Source organism: Electrona antarctica (assembly GCF_951216825.1).
Source record: "Electrona antarctica genome assembly, chromosome: 1".
NCBI classification, from domain to species: Eukaryota; Metazoa; Chordata; class Actinopteri; order Myctophiformes; family Myctophidae; genus Electrona; species Electrona antarctica.
The window spans coordinates 53053846-53072835 of record NC_136806.1 but is presented as its reverse complement, the minus strand read 5'-3'; positions in this window follow the sequence as shown (position 1 = coordinate 53072835).

Here is an 18990-nt window from a genome sequence, read left to right as displayed (position 1 = left end):
CCTCGAGTCTTAGTGGGTTAAGTGTTCAATTCCACGAGTCAAGGCCACGCATCCATCACTTGTTGTTTGCAGGGGAAGCGGAGAAGAGGAGTGGAAGGGTACCTTATTTTTTTACTATTTTTTGTTTGGTAGTGTTCACAAAATTAAGTACACAATGCGCATTGTATACACATACACACACACATATACAATATATATATATAATTTCGGGAAAAATTGTGACCTTTTTTTAGAAAATGTTTGAGCTCGGGTGGCACAGTGGTATAAAGTCCCTGCCCGGAGGTTGTGCGTTCGAATCCGCCATGGTGCATCCGGCTTTGTCGAGCGTCTATGCAAATGGCTCGTGTTCGGGGGAGGGAAGGAGGGCGGGGAGGGCGATATTGGTCATTGCACGTACTCCTATACGGACTGGGGGTGGCGCCTGTCAAAACATGGCAAGCTTTCCTTCTCACCCATTGAGAGGCATGTTAAATGACGGGATTTCTCCATTAAAAGAATAATCGATCATTTCAGTAGCAAGAGCTTAAAAATGTCTTGCATTATGTGATGGTTAGGTTAAGTTTAGGTTTGGGTTTGAGTCTGACGTCACCAAAGGTCAAGTTAAGGATCTGGGAGGGCGGGCGGCTGTTGACATGACATTGTCACGGTTGTCTGTCCTTCATCACTCTGTTGCTGTTGTAGAATGCTATTCTTTATCACTCTGTTGCTGTTGTAGAATGCTATTCTTTATCACTCTGTTGCTGTTGTAGAATACTACTGTCCGCTATTCAGCTATTACGTTGTTGCTTCTGTAGGTGGCGATCTGTGTACATATTGCGTGTGTGCCTGTGCGTGTGTGCACGAGTGTGTGTGCCTGTCTGCGTGTGTGTGTGTGTGTGCGCTAATGTGTGCGCTGATGTGCGCGTGTGTGTGCGTGTGTGTGTGCATGTGTGTGTGCACGCGTGCGTGTGCATGCATAAAAGTGTATGTTATAGTGTTTGCATTAGGGGCAGAGAGTGTTTACCTGATTTGGAACGACTAAATCCAGTTACAGAAATAATCAGCCCCACAGCATTCTTGCTTTGCCAAATGGACGCCTCTGTCTGTCGACCCCCAAAGTGCACAGCTCTCGTAGAGAATGTTTACTCTCCCTGGCCCGATAACTGACGGGAGATCAAGCCATCGAGCCGTTTGCGATGAAAGGTTTTGACTACAGAGATGAAGGTTTGTGAATTCCACACTACAACCGCGTCTCCGGTTACAAAGCAAGGGGTCAATCCACTTGTGCCGACTAGATTTTGGTGTCGAGGGCGCCATATATACGCACTATAGGTGGATGAAAAAAAACACACAGGCCACGGACATGTCAGCTATTTCAAGATATGGTCCTCAGCTGTCTCGCTATATGTTCCCCTCATTTATCGAAGCTCAGGGTTTGTGCAACATCGTGACGCACTAGAGAAGGTGCAAGAGATTTGTTAATGTGTCTTCCAACACAAACTTGATAGCCTGTGGAAAGTGTGGAGCATACCTCTCGGTGCCAAATCGTTGCAGAGGCTTGTTGGGACCGCTGGTGTATCAGCAGCACATCTGAAATGTGATCACTCACATCTGTGTGTCTTTTCCACCACAGCCAAATTCCTGGCTACTGTAGCTAAGAGGAATTGTTTTGTTCTGCTGCGGTGCAACCTTCAATGCCCCCCCTTTTGACTGTCTGTCCATAAAAGTGTCGAGATTTAAATGTCTGGATTATTTCTTCGACAAATTGGGTGAAATGTCTCATTGAAGCCTTGTCACACACCAGGAGGAAAAGGCATTAGCACCCATGGAAACCAGATATTGCATTTTTTTATTAAGAAGGACACAAGTGGATTTATGTCAGGGGCTTTAAGATTGAGCCTGTTTCTGTGTGAATGATAAGCCAGGTGCTTTGGGGGATGTTTGCCCCAAGAACAGAATGTAATGGTAATTAACATGAAGGGCATTGTGAGACGACAAACATTTGCATTTGTCAACATTGTAATAATATTAAAATAAAGAACTTCCATGCTTTGTAATGAATCCATTGAGATGGCTATGAGATTGTTATTAACTATGCAGCAGTGTTTTACGCTGCATATTTAAGCACAATATTCCGACTACAGACCTTTTGAAGCACTCATAACATGTCAATAGCATTCTTGCAACGCAGCCTTACTTAAAACACGTATCTGTTACCCAGTTAACTGCTCCTCCAGGTGCTGTCTCGGAACCATTAGTATGTGAACATGTGATTCTTAAGTTCGACTGCACAATGTCACTAAGACTTCAGAATAGCAGAAATACTACTACTACTACTGTTGTTGGTGCCACTACTACTGCTAATAAATAATAATAATAATAATAAACAACTTAATTTGTAAGCTGCAATGATGAGTCGACACAGCATCTGACTCAAGGTGCTTTCCAAGCGGTATTAAAATGAAGACAAACGAAGGCATGATGGAGATTAGAAGACGCATCAAGAACCGCTGTTAAGAACAATCATCAGTCATCAAGAGTGAATGTGAGTATAAAGAGGGCACACACGTACGCACGCAAGCAAACAGTTCACTTACTTAAAAAAATATGCCATTGCATAGAAGCGTTCACACACACAAACACACGCTTTATCCCCATATTACGAATAAAAAAAATGTATATACTGTATAATGCCATTGCACAGAATGGCACCCATGCCAATCGTCAGCTGTTAATGTTTTCTTACCTTCCACAGACGATTTCAAAGGCTATGAAGAGAACTTGAATGGGCCTGTGAGGGCCAGCATGCTCCAGTAAGGCTATGAAGAGAACTTGAATGGGCCTGTGAGGGCCAGCATGCTCCACTGCTCACCGCCCTTCCTTAATTCCTCTCTCCTCTTCCTAGAAAAGAGCAATCATTTCTTCATTAGCCTTTTATTTGTTTCTAACTGTTCCACTTCAGGGGTAACACACAGTTTATTTGGGTACTCTTAATTAGAAAAAGAGGAGATCGTGTGTCACCCGAACCAACGCCAAATGAATGCGTCTCGCCGGCTCCCAGAGGGCGAATTGGCACTTCAGAATTGGACACCATCTGATTGCGTTTTCCAGGATTGATGAAGTTATCGAAACACCAACTATAGTACTACACTAACTTGGGGACCAGCCCGTTTCCACCATGTGTAACTATACAGCTACAAAGAAGATCTGTTTGTCAACCATCTGCTGTCGGTGTGTGTGTGTGTGTGTGTGTGTGTGTGTGTGTGTGTGTGTGTGTGTGTGTGTGTGTGTGTGCGCGCGTGCGTGCGTGCGTGCGTGCGTGCGTGCGTGCGTGCGTGCGTGCGTGCGTGCGTCACTGTGTTTTCCTTGTTTATGTCGAAGCATTTCTTGGATAAACAGCTTTTATTTGCGATTTGGTACAGCAGCGCGAGAGAACTTCAGCCTTGGGGTGGTTGAGCTGAGAGAGAGTTCAGTCAAGGTAAATCTCATCACAGAGCCGTCTCTCCCCTCTGTAGGCATCCGTTGAGGAGGTATTAAGAGCTACCTTCAGGATCTTTTCATTTTTCTCTCTGTTATTAAACAGATACCCCCCCCTCCTCCCCCCAGCCAACAATTCCACCAAAGTGACCAAACATTCTGCAGCAGCTGTGTTTGGCGGCGCTGTTTGCACATTTTACACACAAAACTAAGACAAAACATGTCGGTCGACTACCTATTTTGACTGACGAAAACTAAATGGAAACTAAATTAAAACTAAGCTACGATGACTAAAACTAAGACTAAGTATGTATACCAGGGGTGGGCAACTTTGACGATGGAGAGGGCCACTATATTTCCACACTCACTCCCTAGGGCCATATATTACTGTCGTAGCAAAAATAGCCGATCTACAAGCTCAAAGCGCGTCGCAGCGCGACACGTTTTGAGCTTGTAGATCGGCAATTTTTACTATTTTTTAATTGGAATCCTGAAAATTAACATTTTTATGTCATTTCAAATGCCTTTAATTATACTTGTGTTGAAGCAAAGAGGTACTAATTTAGACTTAAGTAATTAACGCGGGTCATGTTTTGCATGTTGTGGAATTGTAAACAGCTGAAACCAATATTATATCAGTATATTCTGACATTAACCTGAGGGCCGCATTAAGTGAAGGTGGGGGCCGCATGTGGCCCCCGGGCCGCCAGTTGCCCACCCCTGATGTATACTGTCGATTTTGTCAACAAATAAAAACTAGACTAAAATGTTAGGAAGGGACTAGTGGACAAGATATCCAGTATAAGTCATTTTACACTTGGTTGCATGCTGAAAATAGCCGATCTACAAGCGTTGTGAGCTTATTATTTCTTATTTCAGCAAGTGTAAAATCAGTCATTACGACGGCATCAAGCTGATCAAGGCCCGCCAAAATACATTTTAGTCGACTAAATCAACTGTAGATTTAGTCCACTAAAAAAAAAAAAACATTCCAGGTGACTAAAATGTGACTAAAACTAAATGAAAACTATTCAAGAGACTATATGACTAAAACTAAAATCAAAATTTGCTGCCAAAAACAACACTGACACAGTGAATTCCTGGCTATAAGCACTCTAACCACTTGAACCCTAGCATCCCTAGTTTTGGGGGAGAACATTCACTGAAAATAGCCGATCTACAAGCTAACAGCGCATGGCGTTCGGCTATTTTCGGCGAAAGAAAAAAAAAAGGAATAGAAAAAGTCAACCGAGTACAGAGTCAAAGGTCAATTTCACTAAGTATTTAGGGTTTAAAGGTGGCCTTACACTAGCCGATAATCGGGCATTTTTGACGCTCGGGGGGTGCCCGACCGCTCAAATCGGGATCGGCCCGATCAACATCAAGAATGTTTGATATTTGCTCTGCCCCGCTCCGATTATCCTGTAGTGTGTGGTGCTATCAGATTTCAGATTGAAAAAAACTTTGGCTATTCAAAATGTAAAGAGTTCAAGAATCAATATTTTTCAAATATAGCAGATCTACAAGATCATAGTGTGGCATGAAGATGTTTTGAAAAATCTTGAAGATCTGTGCACATCTTTGAACATTGCATTAAAACTGACATTTTTAACTCCCGAGTCCCGATGCGATGACCTTTTCTGCGTGTCTCTCCCCTTCGCTCTCTCCCCATCTCCTGCAGTCTACTTTAATCTATCAATAAAGCCAAAAAGAAATATCTTTAATAAAATAAATATATATGATCAGCAAGTTTTCTCTCTTTCTAAAAAGAAAGAGAGAAAGTTGAATATGCAACAAGATGTCTAAGGGGTCCTTGGCCTGAGAAATGTTGAAGACCCCTCTCCTCTAGAGCAAGGGATCTCAACTTGGAGGAGGACCCCCAAGGTTGAGTGAGACCTTTTCAATACTTCAAAAGAAATTAAGCTAAAAGACCTTTACTGCATCGGAAGTAATAAACAAACTATACCGGTCCAAACTGGCTAACATTGGCCAAATTGTCAGATAATAAAGAGGCAAAAGCGTTGCGAGGCGTTATTATTTTTCACAATACCATCTGTGGACCCGTCGAGTCAAACAAAATGTACACACACACACACACACACACACACACATCCACACACACACAAAGACACACACACAGGCTTAATCAAAAGGCTATTCCTGATGTCCCCCCGAATTGAATGTATATGCGAGTCATCTCTTCACAACAACTCGCCCTCCTCCATTAATTTGGTCTTATGGCCATTAAAAGAAGAATGCTTGGGCTTGCAAATGGCCGAACTGTATACGACTGTCACGGCTATGATGTATGATCACTTATTACATTCCCTCATTATGATTAATAACGTAGTATGGGACCCTCCATTCTCGTGGAGATGGAAAATGCAATTAGCCGCCTTTGGCTGGCGCTGCAGCCAGGGGTCTGTCCTCCTCTCGGCTGCACTCTGCTCCCAAGACAAAACTATATCTGTGTAGCTTCAACCAGCTGTTAGAGCTGAATGGAATACAATCTACAGCTCTATTCTATTGTTCTATATAGAATATAGATTATATAATGCATTCTATTTAGGGTTGTGCTGATGAGACATTTTGGCCGATAGATATCCGATATAATTGATTGCTCTTATGGCCGATAACCGATATTACCGGTGTCGATATGATCTCATTCTCTATTAAAAAATCACACCCGTGTGAACTGAGTGGTGCAAGGTCTTATATAGCCTGATCAGCTGTGGTCTGACGTAATGTCAGTGACCATAGTAACCATGCTCACCTGTGCACGGACACGTACACAGGTACACGGACGCGTACACAGGTACACAAACATACAGACAAAGCTGCTTGTTGGAGTGGTTTGCACCACTCAAAAATTATAATACTTTTGTCCATTCTGGAAAAAACAGTTTATATCTGCACTGCAGGCTTAGGCAAGTCAGATGTAACTTTAATACCATATATTTAATATTGTGAGCTTGTAGATCTGTTCAAGCTGTTACTTTGGGCTTGCTTGTATCTCTTATCTGTAAAGACAATCAATCGAACCGATGCCGATTAGGCGATTAATCAAAAAAATAACTATAAATCGGCCGATACCGATGTGTTTGCCGATTAATCTCCCATCACTAATTCTATTATATTCATGTGCTATGGAATAGAATCTATTTTAATCTATTCTGTAGAATAATATATTATATTCTATGCTATTGAATAGAATCTAGCACTATACTTTTCTCTACAATAGATCCTATGCTATTCTGTGCTATAGAATAGAATAGAAGCTGCCTGTAGATTGTTTCTGTGTCTGTTTGTGTAGCACAGTGGTTCTCAACCTTTTCAGGCCTCTTTATGTATGGTCCTTGGATGGGGGGTGTATACGAGGGGGTCCGCAGAAAAAAAGGTTAATATAGTGTCACAATCATTTTAACCACAACCATATTTTATACTTTGGCTATTCAAAATGTAAAGAGTTCAAGAATCAATATTTTTCAAATATAGCAGATCTACAAGATCATAGTGTGGCATGAAGATGTTTTGAAAAATCTTGAAGATCTGTGCACATCTTTGAACATTGCATTAAAACTGACATTTTTAACTCCCGAGTCCCGATGCGATGACCTTTTCTGCGTGTCTCTCCCCTTCGACCCACCAAAATAATCATATTTGAAGTGCAGGAGGAGGAGGACCCCCCAAAATATTAATATTTGAACTGGGGAACTGAACTGGGTAACTATAGGGAACATACAGTATAGTCCGCCCCCCCCCCCCTCAAAAAATGCACTTGGAATTGTAAGAGTTGAGGCATTACAGTTTGTTTGACTATAGGTTCCACAGATAATAAATGACTTTGTAGAGCTGCAAGTTTCACAATTTTTGCCTTTTCGTATTTTATTTGACAATTTGGCCAATGTTTTACCAGACTTTATAATTTGTTGATTATCGTACTTTTGACGCAGAAATGGTTTTCTTTCTTTTTTTGAGGGCTCCTATATACAGCTTTTGTCCTCACACATCTCAATATTTGCCATTGACAATGAAAGGAGAAATTAGGTCAAATTTCCACCAAATATGACGTAAATTAAACATCAAAACATTAAACGCCATTGACAATGAAGGGAAAATGTACGTCATATGTATAGACGAGCAAATCGGCTAACCAATCAGATGTCGGTGGGAACGCTTGGCCAATGAGGGACCACCATTCTTGATGATGATGTACGACGATGAGCGCCCCTCACTTGAAGTTACTTCACACACGGGTGTGATTTTTATTTTTTTTTATACGTTTTTTAGGTAGGCTATTAGAAAGGTCTTAAAAGTCCTTAAATTGTCACTTCACTGTCCCCCAAAATCATGTGAGGACCCCATGGGATGGGGGTCCCTGCCGACCCACAGGTTGAGATTGAGGATTGAACCAATTGAGGAGAAAAAAATCACACCCGTGTGAAGTGAGTGGTGGTGAAGTATAGGCTATCTTTTCTTGTTTTTTCACCCCCTCTCTTAGAAGTTAGACTGGGCCAGCTCTAAACTGACTGGGCCACAGCCCACGTGGCCCAATGGACCCTACGCCGGTGATCCAGACCCCCAGGAACGTGTCCAGGGGGCGTCCCGGTTCCGGCAAGAAATGGTTGAGAAATGACAGATACTGTGTGGGGGTCCCCAGGGGGTCCCTCTACTGTACTGTACTGTACTGTACTGTACTGTACTGTACTGTACTGTACTGTACTGTCACACCCGAAATCATACAGATCGAGCACAATGGAACGTGTGTGTGTGTGTGTGTGTGTGTGTGTGTGTGTGTGTGTGTGTGTGTGTGTGTGTGTGTGTGTGTGTTAGGCTGCACAACAGTGACACTTGGTAAAACCAACCAAGCGCTATTTTCGTGCTCGGACAGACAGACATTGATTGATTGATTGATTGAAGAATTTATTAACAGTTTGCAGAATTACAGTACATTTCAAGCACAAACTCAATACAAAGGCTGTTAACTGTGAGTGGACGACCCAATTAAGCATTACACTTGTTTCCAATAGGGTCCACCATGTTCAAATCATCAAAACATTTAGAGACGTACAAATAGACACTTCTATAGACAGAACAGGAATTCATCATAGACAGACAGACAGACAGGCAGACAGACACAGCCAGCCAGGGACCCAGGGACACACAAAGCTGTCTATAGGAGTTGTTGCACCACTCAAATATATATACAGTATATGAATCCGATTGACCTTATGTACACCGCTGCCATCTTGCCAGGCAAGGTGCTATAGGTGCAACTTCCCATAAACCCGTTCATTCATCCAAACAGAAAAGTCCTATCTAATTGTATAAAACAACGTCAAACTCACCAACATTGCAGCTGTACGAAAAGCTTGGATTATCTTTTCGTCCTTTTCATAAAAACCCACCGTAGACATGTTATGAGCTACTTCCTGTCAAGAAATTCCTTGCAGGTGATTTTTTTTCTTCTCAAAGTGTTGGAGTTTAGAAGTGCTCGTTGTATATCACTCAATGGCCCATACCACCTGTTTTGAATTTGCACATAATGCAGGAGGCAGCAGGCAATAAATTAGTTAGCACCTTGCTGGCAAGATGGCAGCCGCGTGTGCATTTGGTCAATAATAGGATACGAAAATAAATACCAGGGAAAAGAACGGAAAGAAAGACAAAAGAAATGCTGATGCGTTTTAGCCATGTCTCCTTGCGGAATTAGCTTCGAAGACCCAGTCGGTTTCCGAGGCTAACAAACAACGCAAAAAACGTGTACGATGTAGGCTATTTCCGCTTGTATAGCCTAATATCAAAATAAGACATAGGCTACAATAACAATAAATTAGACATGACAGAAGTGTATATGTATATGTATGTATGAATTGTATGTATGACTTGAATGCTATAGGCTATAGCAAAATAAACTTTGAAAAATACACCTGGTAATTTTCCTTCGGTCTCATTATTGGTTTCATTGATTTGAGCTTATTTCAACCTTTTTTTGCAAATAGTAGGCCTAATGGTACAATAAAGCAAATAGCTATAATATTTGTCTTTGCTATACAAACTGCTAAATTTTGGGCCATAAACAAGAAGTTCAAGGATAAAAGTATACGTCTGATAATACAGAGCGCATGCATTTTTACATGATATAGCTATTTTTCAAACATTTTATTTTCTAACATTTTGGACAAGATTGCCCTAGCTGATTTGTGGTGTGCAGATGTCCCCAGTGCCCATCATGCCCACCAATCCTGTATCCGGAGGGGTGGAGAGCAGGAGCAGGCACGGGGGGAGGGGGAGGGGGGGGGGGGATTCTCATCATTTTATTTTGTGCCTCTGCACCACCTGCGTCGTCAGCACCTGTGAGATTGATATCACTAAATGTCAATTAATGCCGTGATATTCTCAAGGCGACCCCTCGGCTTGCACCTTAGCGTCGCACAGTTGCATCATGTTGACAGCATAGCGTCGATTGATTTTATTCCTTCCAGATTGATATGAACCATTCAGCGCCTTTGCTCTGACTTATGAGCCTTTTATATAGCCTATATAGCAGGGGGGTGGGCAACTTTGACAATGCAGGGCCACTATATTTCCACACTCACTCCAGAGGGCCACATTGCATATTACGGTCGTATAGCAAAAAAATAGCTGATCTACAAGCTCAAAACGCGTCGCAGTGCGACGCGTTTTGAGCTTGTAGAGCTATTTTTGCTATTATTTGAATGGAAATCCTTTTTGTTGCTATTTTTCAAATTGGAATCCTGAAAAGTAACATTTTCATTTAATTTCAAATGCCTTTCAAATGCCTTTAATTGTAGTTATGTTAACTTAATAAACTAAATACAAATATATTGGACATCAAAAAGACAATAGCCTAACATTTTAATATGCTACTATAAGCTATGAATGTAAGTAATTAAAAGTAATTAACTGTAATTAAAGCGGGTCATGTTTGCAAATCAATAATATATCAGCATTCTTTAACCTGAGGGCCGCATGTGGCCCCCGAGCCGCCAGTTGTGCAAAAACACAATAAATATGATGTGCTATAATCATGTGACAAATATAAGAAACTCTACGTCTCTGTTTGGAGACGAAAGAGTGAAATGTCTGCTATGCTCATTGCGCTATCACAAATCTATGCATCAGTTAAATTGGCTATAGCCTATATGCATGCGCCGGGCGCGCGTCCGTCCCTCATCATCAATCACGCGTGCTCGCGCCGCGGACGGACGGCATTATGCAAACACAAACAAGCAATCAATTGTTTGGCTCACAGCTTGGGGCAGCTAATACAGCGCATTTATCCGACTCCACGTGGCGCCTAGCCCCAGCGATCCTTTAATTTGCGAGACATTATGTTGAGTTAATGCCTACCAGCCAAGGTTGCCGGCCCGTAGCGTATATATACACACAAACCGGGGGGACTTTCTTTCTTGGCACATTTCATGTGTTTGCATGGCGAAGGAGAGGCGCGCGTAACGTAACGCATTTGTTGTTGTATTGCACTGGGAGCTGTGATGTAAATGATCCGCACGCACCGCCGCCTTGTCGTTAATGTGTTGGGGGGGGGGGGGGGGTTCTCCCCCGAAATGAATTTATGTGCGAGAACGTTGAATTGCATAGCGAATATTGCATTGTATCATTGGTGTTGTAATTATAGAAAGATAGACCTACTTTGATTTGGCCACATGGATGGATGGATGGATGGATGGATGGATGGAGGGATGGAGGGAGGGAGGGAGGATGGATGGATGGAGGGAGGGAGGGAGGGAGCGTGCGGGAGGAGGCCTTTTTTGGCTCTCCGTTCGTCCTTCAACGGAAAATGGAATGGCAACGTGCGTGCGTGCGTGTGCGCGTGCGTGTGCGTGGGTGTGGGGGGGTCTAATAATGATGTGCCCTGCAGGCCTGATGTAGCACCCTCCCTCCCTCTTTCTGCCCCTCTCATCATCCCCTCATAAAACACACGCACACACACACACACACACACACACACACACGCACGCGCACGCACGCACACACACACACACACACACACACACACACACACACACACACACACACACACACACACACACACACACACACACACACACACACACACACACACACACCGCTGTACAAGCCGGTGTTCCATTGTGCTCGATCAGAAGATGCAAACATGTTCGAGGTGCCATGCGCATGCCCCTAGTGCCCATGCTATATATGCTGTTATGCAGATGTTTGGCTATAGGCTTACAGTATATATACATAATAGATAATAAAGTCATGAAACACCTACACATGCAGGCTTGTATATAGTATGTAGCCACAACTGCAGCCATCTCTCGCAATTCAACTATTAGACCAGCCAACTAACCCACACTACAGTCATGAGTCATGACTCATGTCAGCTGAGCTCTCATACTTCACCGGTGTTTAAATCTAAACGCCAGTGAAGCTTGGTTGAAAGCCTATTCATATCTAAGCCTGCACCCAAATACCCCCCCCCCCCCCCCCCCTCTCTCTCTCTCTCTCTCTCTCTCTGTGTGCGTGTGCGTGTCTGACCCTTTTTTCTAGCAATGGATTGCCTCTCACATTTTAATCAGATTTTCTTTTTGTCCCCTTTTCTTTTTTCGGTGGTGGTGGTGGTGGTGGGGGGGGGGGGGGTATTGGATATCATTCATACATTTGGAAGCGTTCAGTTAGTTGGCAGAAGGCTCTCTCGCTCTCTCTCTCTCTCTCTCCCCCCGGCCCCACTCCATGTGACAGTGGCCCCGGGGCGGGGCGGGGCGGCTCGAGGCGAGGCGAGGCTCCAGTTTGACGTGACAGGCGGCTGGTGGCTCTTCAGTGAGGCGGAGGAAATTAAATTACCGCTCGTCCTTGCTCGGTTTGTAAACAAGACAAAGCCAATGATACGGCCAATTACGCTTAAATGCGATGCATGGCATGCGTATACAACCACCGGGCCGAGGTCTAGGGAGCCATAGCGAAGCGTTTTCACTCAGTGTATGGGTGGCTATATAGCCTGCCTAGAGTATAGGCCTCGTTGGCTAGCCAAGAAGTGTGAGATGTCCAAACAGAAATCCCTCCCGCCGTTGTTGTAATAATAACAATATAGTTAATATAATATAGGCTATATAACAATAACAACAAAAGCTACTACACTATTAGCCCATTATTATTATTATTATTAATAATAATAATAATAATAATAATAATAATAATAATAATAATAATACTATATTAGCCTACTACTAATAATAAGGTTGCCCGACTATATTATTTATATTCCGTATAAACTGTATTTATTTATTCCGTAACTTTATGGTTAGGCTACCTGTAAGGCTGAAGTGACGTGACGTCATGTCGGTCAATACACATCATCATATTGTAGCTGCTCATTTGCAATGTCCCAGAATTGCACCTTTAGCTACTTATTATATATAATGACGACCAAACAAAAATAATTAAACATTCTTTACTCTCCAAAACACACACACACACACACACACACACACACACACACACACACACACACACACACACACACACACACACACCACACACACACACACACACACACACCACACACACACACACACACACACACACACACACACACACACACACACACACACACACACATGTCGTGTCCTCACCTTCCAGCACAGCTCAGCTCACAGTGTGATGATCAGGGTGAATAAAAATCGAAGGTCTCTATCAAGGTAATTAGATTCACCTTAAACAGTGCTCTGGAGGAGCGGGGGCAGTTCCTGTAATTCACTTTAAGGTTCACCAACTTACTCAATAAAGCCCAGGCTGAGGAATCAAACTGATGTGTAATCAATAGATTTCTCTCTGAGAGAGAGAAAAACTAAACAAAACTAAAAAAAAACACAACAGCTCTAAACAATAAAGAAAATAACAGGAGAAGAAGAAAATTAAGTGGCTTTTAAAGTCTGGGGGGAGGGGGGGGGGGATCACATTCTCAATGTATTATTATTATACGCCATTATTCTGCCATAGACATATAGGCATATACAGCTGTGTGTGTGTGTGTGTGTGTGTGTGTGTGTGTGTGTGTGTGTGTGTGTGTGTGTGTGTGTGTGTGTGTGTGTGTGTGTGTGTGTGTGTGTGTGTGGTGTGTGTGTGCGCACGCGCGCGTGTGTGTGGAAGATGCAAATGGTTGGCAGGACTATATATAATTGTTTTAAATGTATTATAGAATCTAATAATTATGCTGCAGGACAACATAACATGCAATAGCATCTGCCATAAGAAGCTCACAATATAGACACTATATGACACTGCCGAGGCCCAGTGTGACACCCAGAGAAACCTATTCCGCATCTGGATGATCAGAGATGATCTCTCTCTCTCTCTCTCTCTCTCTCTCTCTCTCTCTCTCTCTCTCTCTCTCTCTCTCTCTCTCTCTCTCTCTCTCTCTCTCTCCATTCCCTTCCCTTCCTCCAGTCCCTGGAGTGTCGACTCCCGTCCAGTTTCAAGTCGTCTGATCCGGGCAGGAGGCGCCAGGTTCTCCCCGGGGATGCCGAGTGGAAGTCAAGGACTGTAGCTCGAAATGCAGAATAATGTAATTCTATCTGGTCTGAATTCAACCTAATTACAGCAGAAAAGCAAAACAGCAGCCTAGGGAGAGACAGAGAGAGAGGGAGAGAGAGCGAGAGCGAGAGCGAGAGCGAGAGCGAGAGAGAGAGAGAGAGAGAGAGAGAGAGAGAGAGAGAGAGAGAGAGAGAGAGAGGGAGAGGGAGAGGGAGAGAGAGAGAGAGAGGGAGAGGGAGAGGGAGAGAGAGAGAGAGAGAGAGAGAGAGAGAGAGAGAGAGAGAGAGAGAGAGAGAGAGGATGCAAATGTTGGAAAGGGATGACAGGACTCGTCAGCGTAATCTTCAACATCCGTGAGCTGAAGCGCGAGAAGAGAGAGAGAGAGAGAGAGAGAGAGAGAGAGAGAGAGAGAGAGAGCGCGCTTTTTGGAAGTCAGGCCGTGGAGCAGCCACCGAAGGACGCGAGCCTGACTGACACGAGTCAATGCAATGTTGTTGTTGTTTTCCCCCTTTCCCCTTCCATCCATGTTCTGTCTTTTTATCTCTCTCGCCAAAACGACTAATAGTGCTGTAGCACTGACTATTCTTAAGATTAACTCGATAACGTTTTTCCCACCACAGCTTTCATGGGGCTGTTGTGTGATGTTGTTGTCAATGGTCATTCATTTTGACAGTTAGCCCTAATAATCTCCTGGTGATGATTATGATAATTATATAAGCGTGAATAGCAACAATGCAAAACTGTATTTAGGCCTATTTATTATTATTATTATTATTATTATTATTATTATTATTAGTAGTAGTAGTAGTAGTAGTAGTAGTAGTAGTAGTAGTAGTAGTAGTAGTAGTAGTAGTAGTAGTATAGTAGTAGTAGTAGTAGTAGTAGTAGTAGTAGTAGTAGTAGTAGTAGTAGTAGTAGTAGTAGTAGTAGTAGGCCTAGTAGTATTTTTTTAATTATTATTATCTTTCTATTACGAGATAATATTCCATACAGCTACACATCTATAGATGTGTAATACATTATTTGGTAAGTGAGGCTAATTATTACCAATAACTTAAAGACAGAATCATCCAAATTAAGAGGTCAAATTAATGACGATTATGCTAGAACCATGGGCAGGTGCATGGCCCATTAATGACACTCAGGTGTTTAGTAACTTTAGTAAGTTGATGACTCTTTAAAATTGTTTATATTTTTGACTGTTTTAATTGTTTCTATAGCCTATATATATTTACGCTCCTAAAAATCAGCTTTTGAAATGAGTGCAAAAAAATAAAATAAAATAACTTAAAACGCACGGCACGTGCACATACATATACGAGCAGCTGATATAGTGCACGCGGACCGCGGCGCACTTTTAGGGGTCATGATGCACTAATACATCGGGAGGGGAGGCAACTGTGACAAATTCCTTTTTGTCTCCGATATGCTGGTACTTTATTACCCCGACGAGTAGCATGGCCTGAAGACACCGATTCATCACGCGCAGCAGCAGCCATGGCAGGCAGTAGGCCATAGACATACATAGACAACGCCTTTGGGCAGAGGAGAGGAGCCCCATGCCGGGAGGAGGGCGCTTTATTTCATATTGGCAAGCTGGAGGAAAAATAACAACAGGCGCTGCATGCCCTGCACGCGTTTACGATTAGGGTTGTGGAGGTGGAGAGGGGGTGCTAGGTAATTAGAAAACAGGGTTTCAGACAGTCGCATCTGTAAAATGTTATAGTCTTTTTATTTATTTGTATTCCTGATCTTATTATAGGCCCTGTTTTATAGCCTATAATCGATCACCCGCGCGCGTGGGCTCACCTGCATGTTAAAGAAGCTGTTTTGGATTTAGTCCCTGATACCGGTATAGTGAATGCATGCAATGCATCAATATTATTTGGAAGGATGCCATCAGTTTTTAAATTCCTTTAAATTCCCTCCAACAACAACGTGCTTTATATAACAGTTCTTGTGTATAGTGAGTAATTATATATTGAATATGGCCGATGCTGCAAGTAATGAAACTAAACACTATAGTCGAGTCAGATGGGCCTGTCAGCTTCAATAAGAGCGACCGCTCATATTGCTCGTAATAATTAGGATTTAAACCAATTACAGGTTTACCATTTGCGAACTGTTTGAATTAGATTTGAATCTTCTTCTTGGCGAATCTATAGCCTCAACCCCAAAGAATGTCTTTCATTTGTGGAATAAAACGTGCGCGTTTCAAAGTTGTGTTTGGTTTTAGTTTTAGTTGCAGTTCAATTTAAATTAACACAGAGTCTAAAATGTTTCGGACTGTGGAATCATACTATAGCTTCTTGTAAAAATGCCATTCTTGGCTCCCGCGAGTTGAACAATTAGCCTACTTTGATCAGGAGAATTCTCACTTGATTAAAAAGTGCAAGATCGTTATAAGCGCTCTCATAAAAAATGGCCGCCCTATAAGCTACATAATTAGCCTATATACATGCTGAATTTGTTTTGTCACCGTTTGTTTTACATCACCTAATCATATAGCAACATGAGTTAGACTTTAATATATTTGCGCCCCTCACTTCACACGGGTGTGATCTTTTTAATCTTAAACCTCTCCGAATCAGGCCAACCTGAGTTTTTGCACTTATACCGGTCATTAGCAATCTGATTGGCTTCGTATATTGGCTATAGATCCACGTTAAATTCCAATCATTTGCCTATATATGGGCTATGGCAATAACGAGGGGTATACCATGCAGTTACATCCGTCATGCACTGATGAAGACGATGCATATATAATAAACTCCATTTAAAACGTTATTTTTTGCGCTGTGCTGAACATATGGTGAATTCCAATTCCATGAATTCCATAAAAAGCCATGCACTGCCGGGGGGGGCACCTGTTCTTATCTCGGACAGGGTTGCTGCATGCATGCATGATGCAACCACCCTTAATTAATTTTACCACTGCGCGCGTAAATACGAAACACATACCTAATAGCGGGCTTACATTTCCCCTCTTCTCCTCCTTGCGTGCACTAATATTATTGATATGGCCTCGAATTCACACAATTGATTTGTATGCTTCCCCCTAGCCACTTTTGTGCAGTTGAGAGATATGTTTATTCGCGCGGAAAGTGAAATAAGTGCGTAATAAAACGATGATATATTAAATTCGGTTTTCCCCGCGTTGCGGTTTTTATTATGAGTCATTTTTCATTTTTATTGAATTGAGACTCGGGCTATCGCGGCCGTCGCTTCAGGCGGAGAAAGGTTAAATAATTTGTGCCAATCACGACGATGCTGCGTTTTCACCATGGGCTGACCTATGAGCATGCAGGTGTTATGCATCTGTTGCCTATATAGCTGGCTATATATATTATAGTGTGTGTGTGTGTGTGTGTGTGTGTGTGTGTGTGTGTGTGTGTGTGTGTGTGTGTGTGTGTGTGTGTGTGTGTGTGTGTGTGTGTGTGTGTGTGTGTGTGTGTGGATCTATAGGCCTATGTTGAAGGTTTAAAATTACGACTAACTGAACATCTAAGGCATTTCTTTATATTGTGTTATATTGTCAAATGCTATATTTCATAGTTTCATACATATTACAAATATATTTGTTCTAATTCATGTCAGATTAATCACGGGTATTGCATTTGCAAATTGCAATAAAGTATACGCGCTGTATATTCGCAGAGGTATACGGCTATATTCTACATAGACGATGATTAATGTTGAGTGCAACATGTTAACTTCGCTTATTATATGATATATCCCAATTGCTTGAATGACTTGCTGTCATAATTCAGGTTGCTGACTGTAATGCAATTGTCTCCGCGCTTCGCCATTGGCCCGTATAGTCTTAGCGTCACCGTGTCGTTTCAACGTCCTTAAAGGCCTATTTATTTACCCCGTCACAGCACGACGTTGTGCAATTGATTCAGAATATAATGAATGAATGAATGCATGGGGTAGCATATCTTCAACGTGTTTATCCGCAGCGTATATATAGGCCTATTATACAGCTGGCTCATTGAAAAGTGTCGGGATAAGAAACATGGTTGGTTCTCAAAGTGGGGTCTGGGGACCTCCAGGGGTCCTTGAGGGGGTTCCAGCGAAATGACTTGATATGACATCATCATCATCATCACTTTAAACATATACTTGATCGGCTATTCATACATAGCAGATATAAAAGCTCACAATGCTCAGCAATGTGTATCTTCAAAAGAAAGAAAGAAAGAAAGAAAGGTTATAGGCTGGCCTATACATTTAAGATTGTATTTAATGTATTGGGTTTGTATGTTTTATTTGTTTTTTTTCCAAACACACAAATCCCTTGAGCACAATCTTTTCAAACGGGGGTCCGGTCCGTGGCCATGTAGCTGGGGGTCTATCATGACAACAAGACTCAAAACGTCTGTGAAGTGAACCAATGCGATATAGAAAATGAGTTGCGGCTTCTTTAAGAGAGATGCGATGCAGACAGCAGGAAAACAACTGTGTGTCTGGTTGGGGGGGGGGGGGGGCTGGAGAAGCCAATGTCTCACCTGCTGAAACGCACTACAACATCCAGAGACACAACACAAGTCAGCTATAGCAGCGCTGCTCCATGCTCCTCCAATTAATATTCATGTGTTAGCAGCAGCAAGGTTAACATTTCATTTTGTTTCGTTGTTTTTCTTTTTTTTTCTTTTTTCCGTTGACGCGCCGCCGTAGAGCAGTCAAGACTTATGGCTGTTATACATGCATGGCCTGGGCATGTGCTTTGAATGGATTTGTTTGTTGTTGCCAGCAGAATATTAGGCTAACAAAGACCACCATCGGGATCACCGTGAGAACTCCCTCAATTATTACGGATTTGGTCTGTATAAGTCATCGGGATATATATACCCGTCCGCTGTCTTCGGGTATTTTTCTTTTCTTTTCCCCCCCGCTGTCTTGTCAAATTCGTTGTGGGAAATGAATGTGCTCTAATAATGGATGTATCTGTACATAATATGTCTGCACTGTCGAGTGATATCCAGATCATTT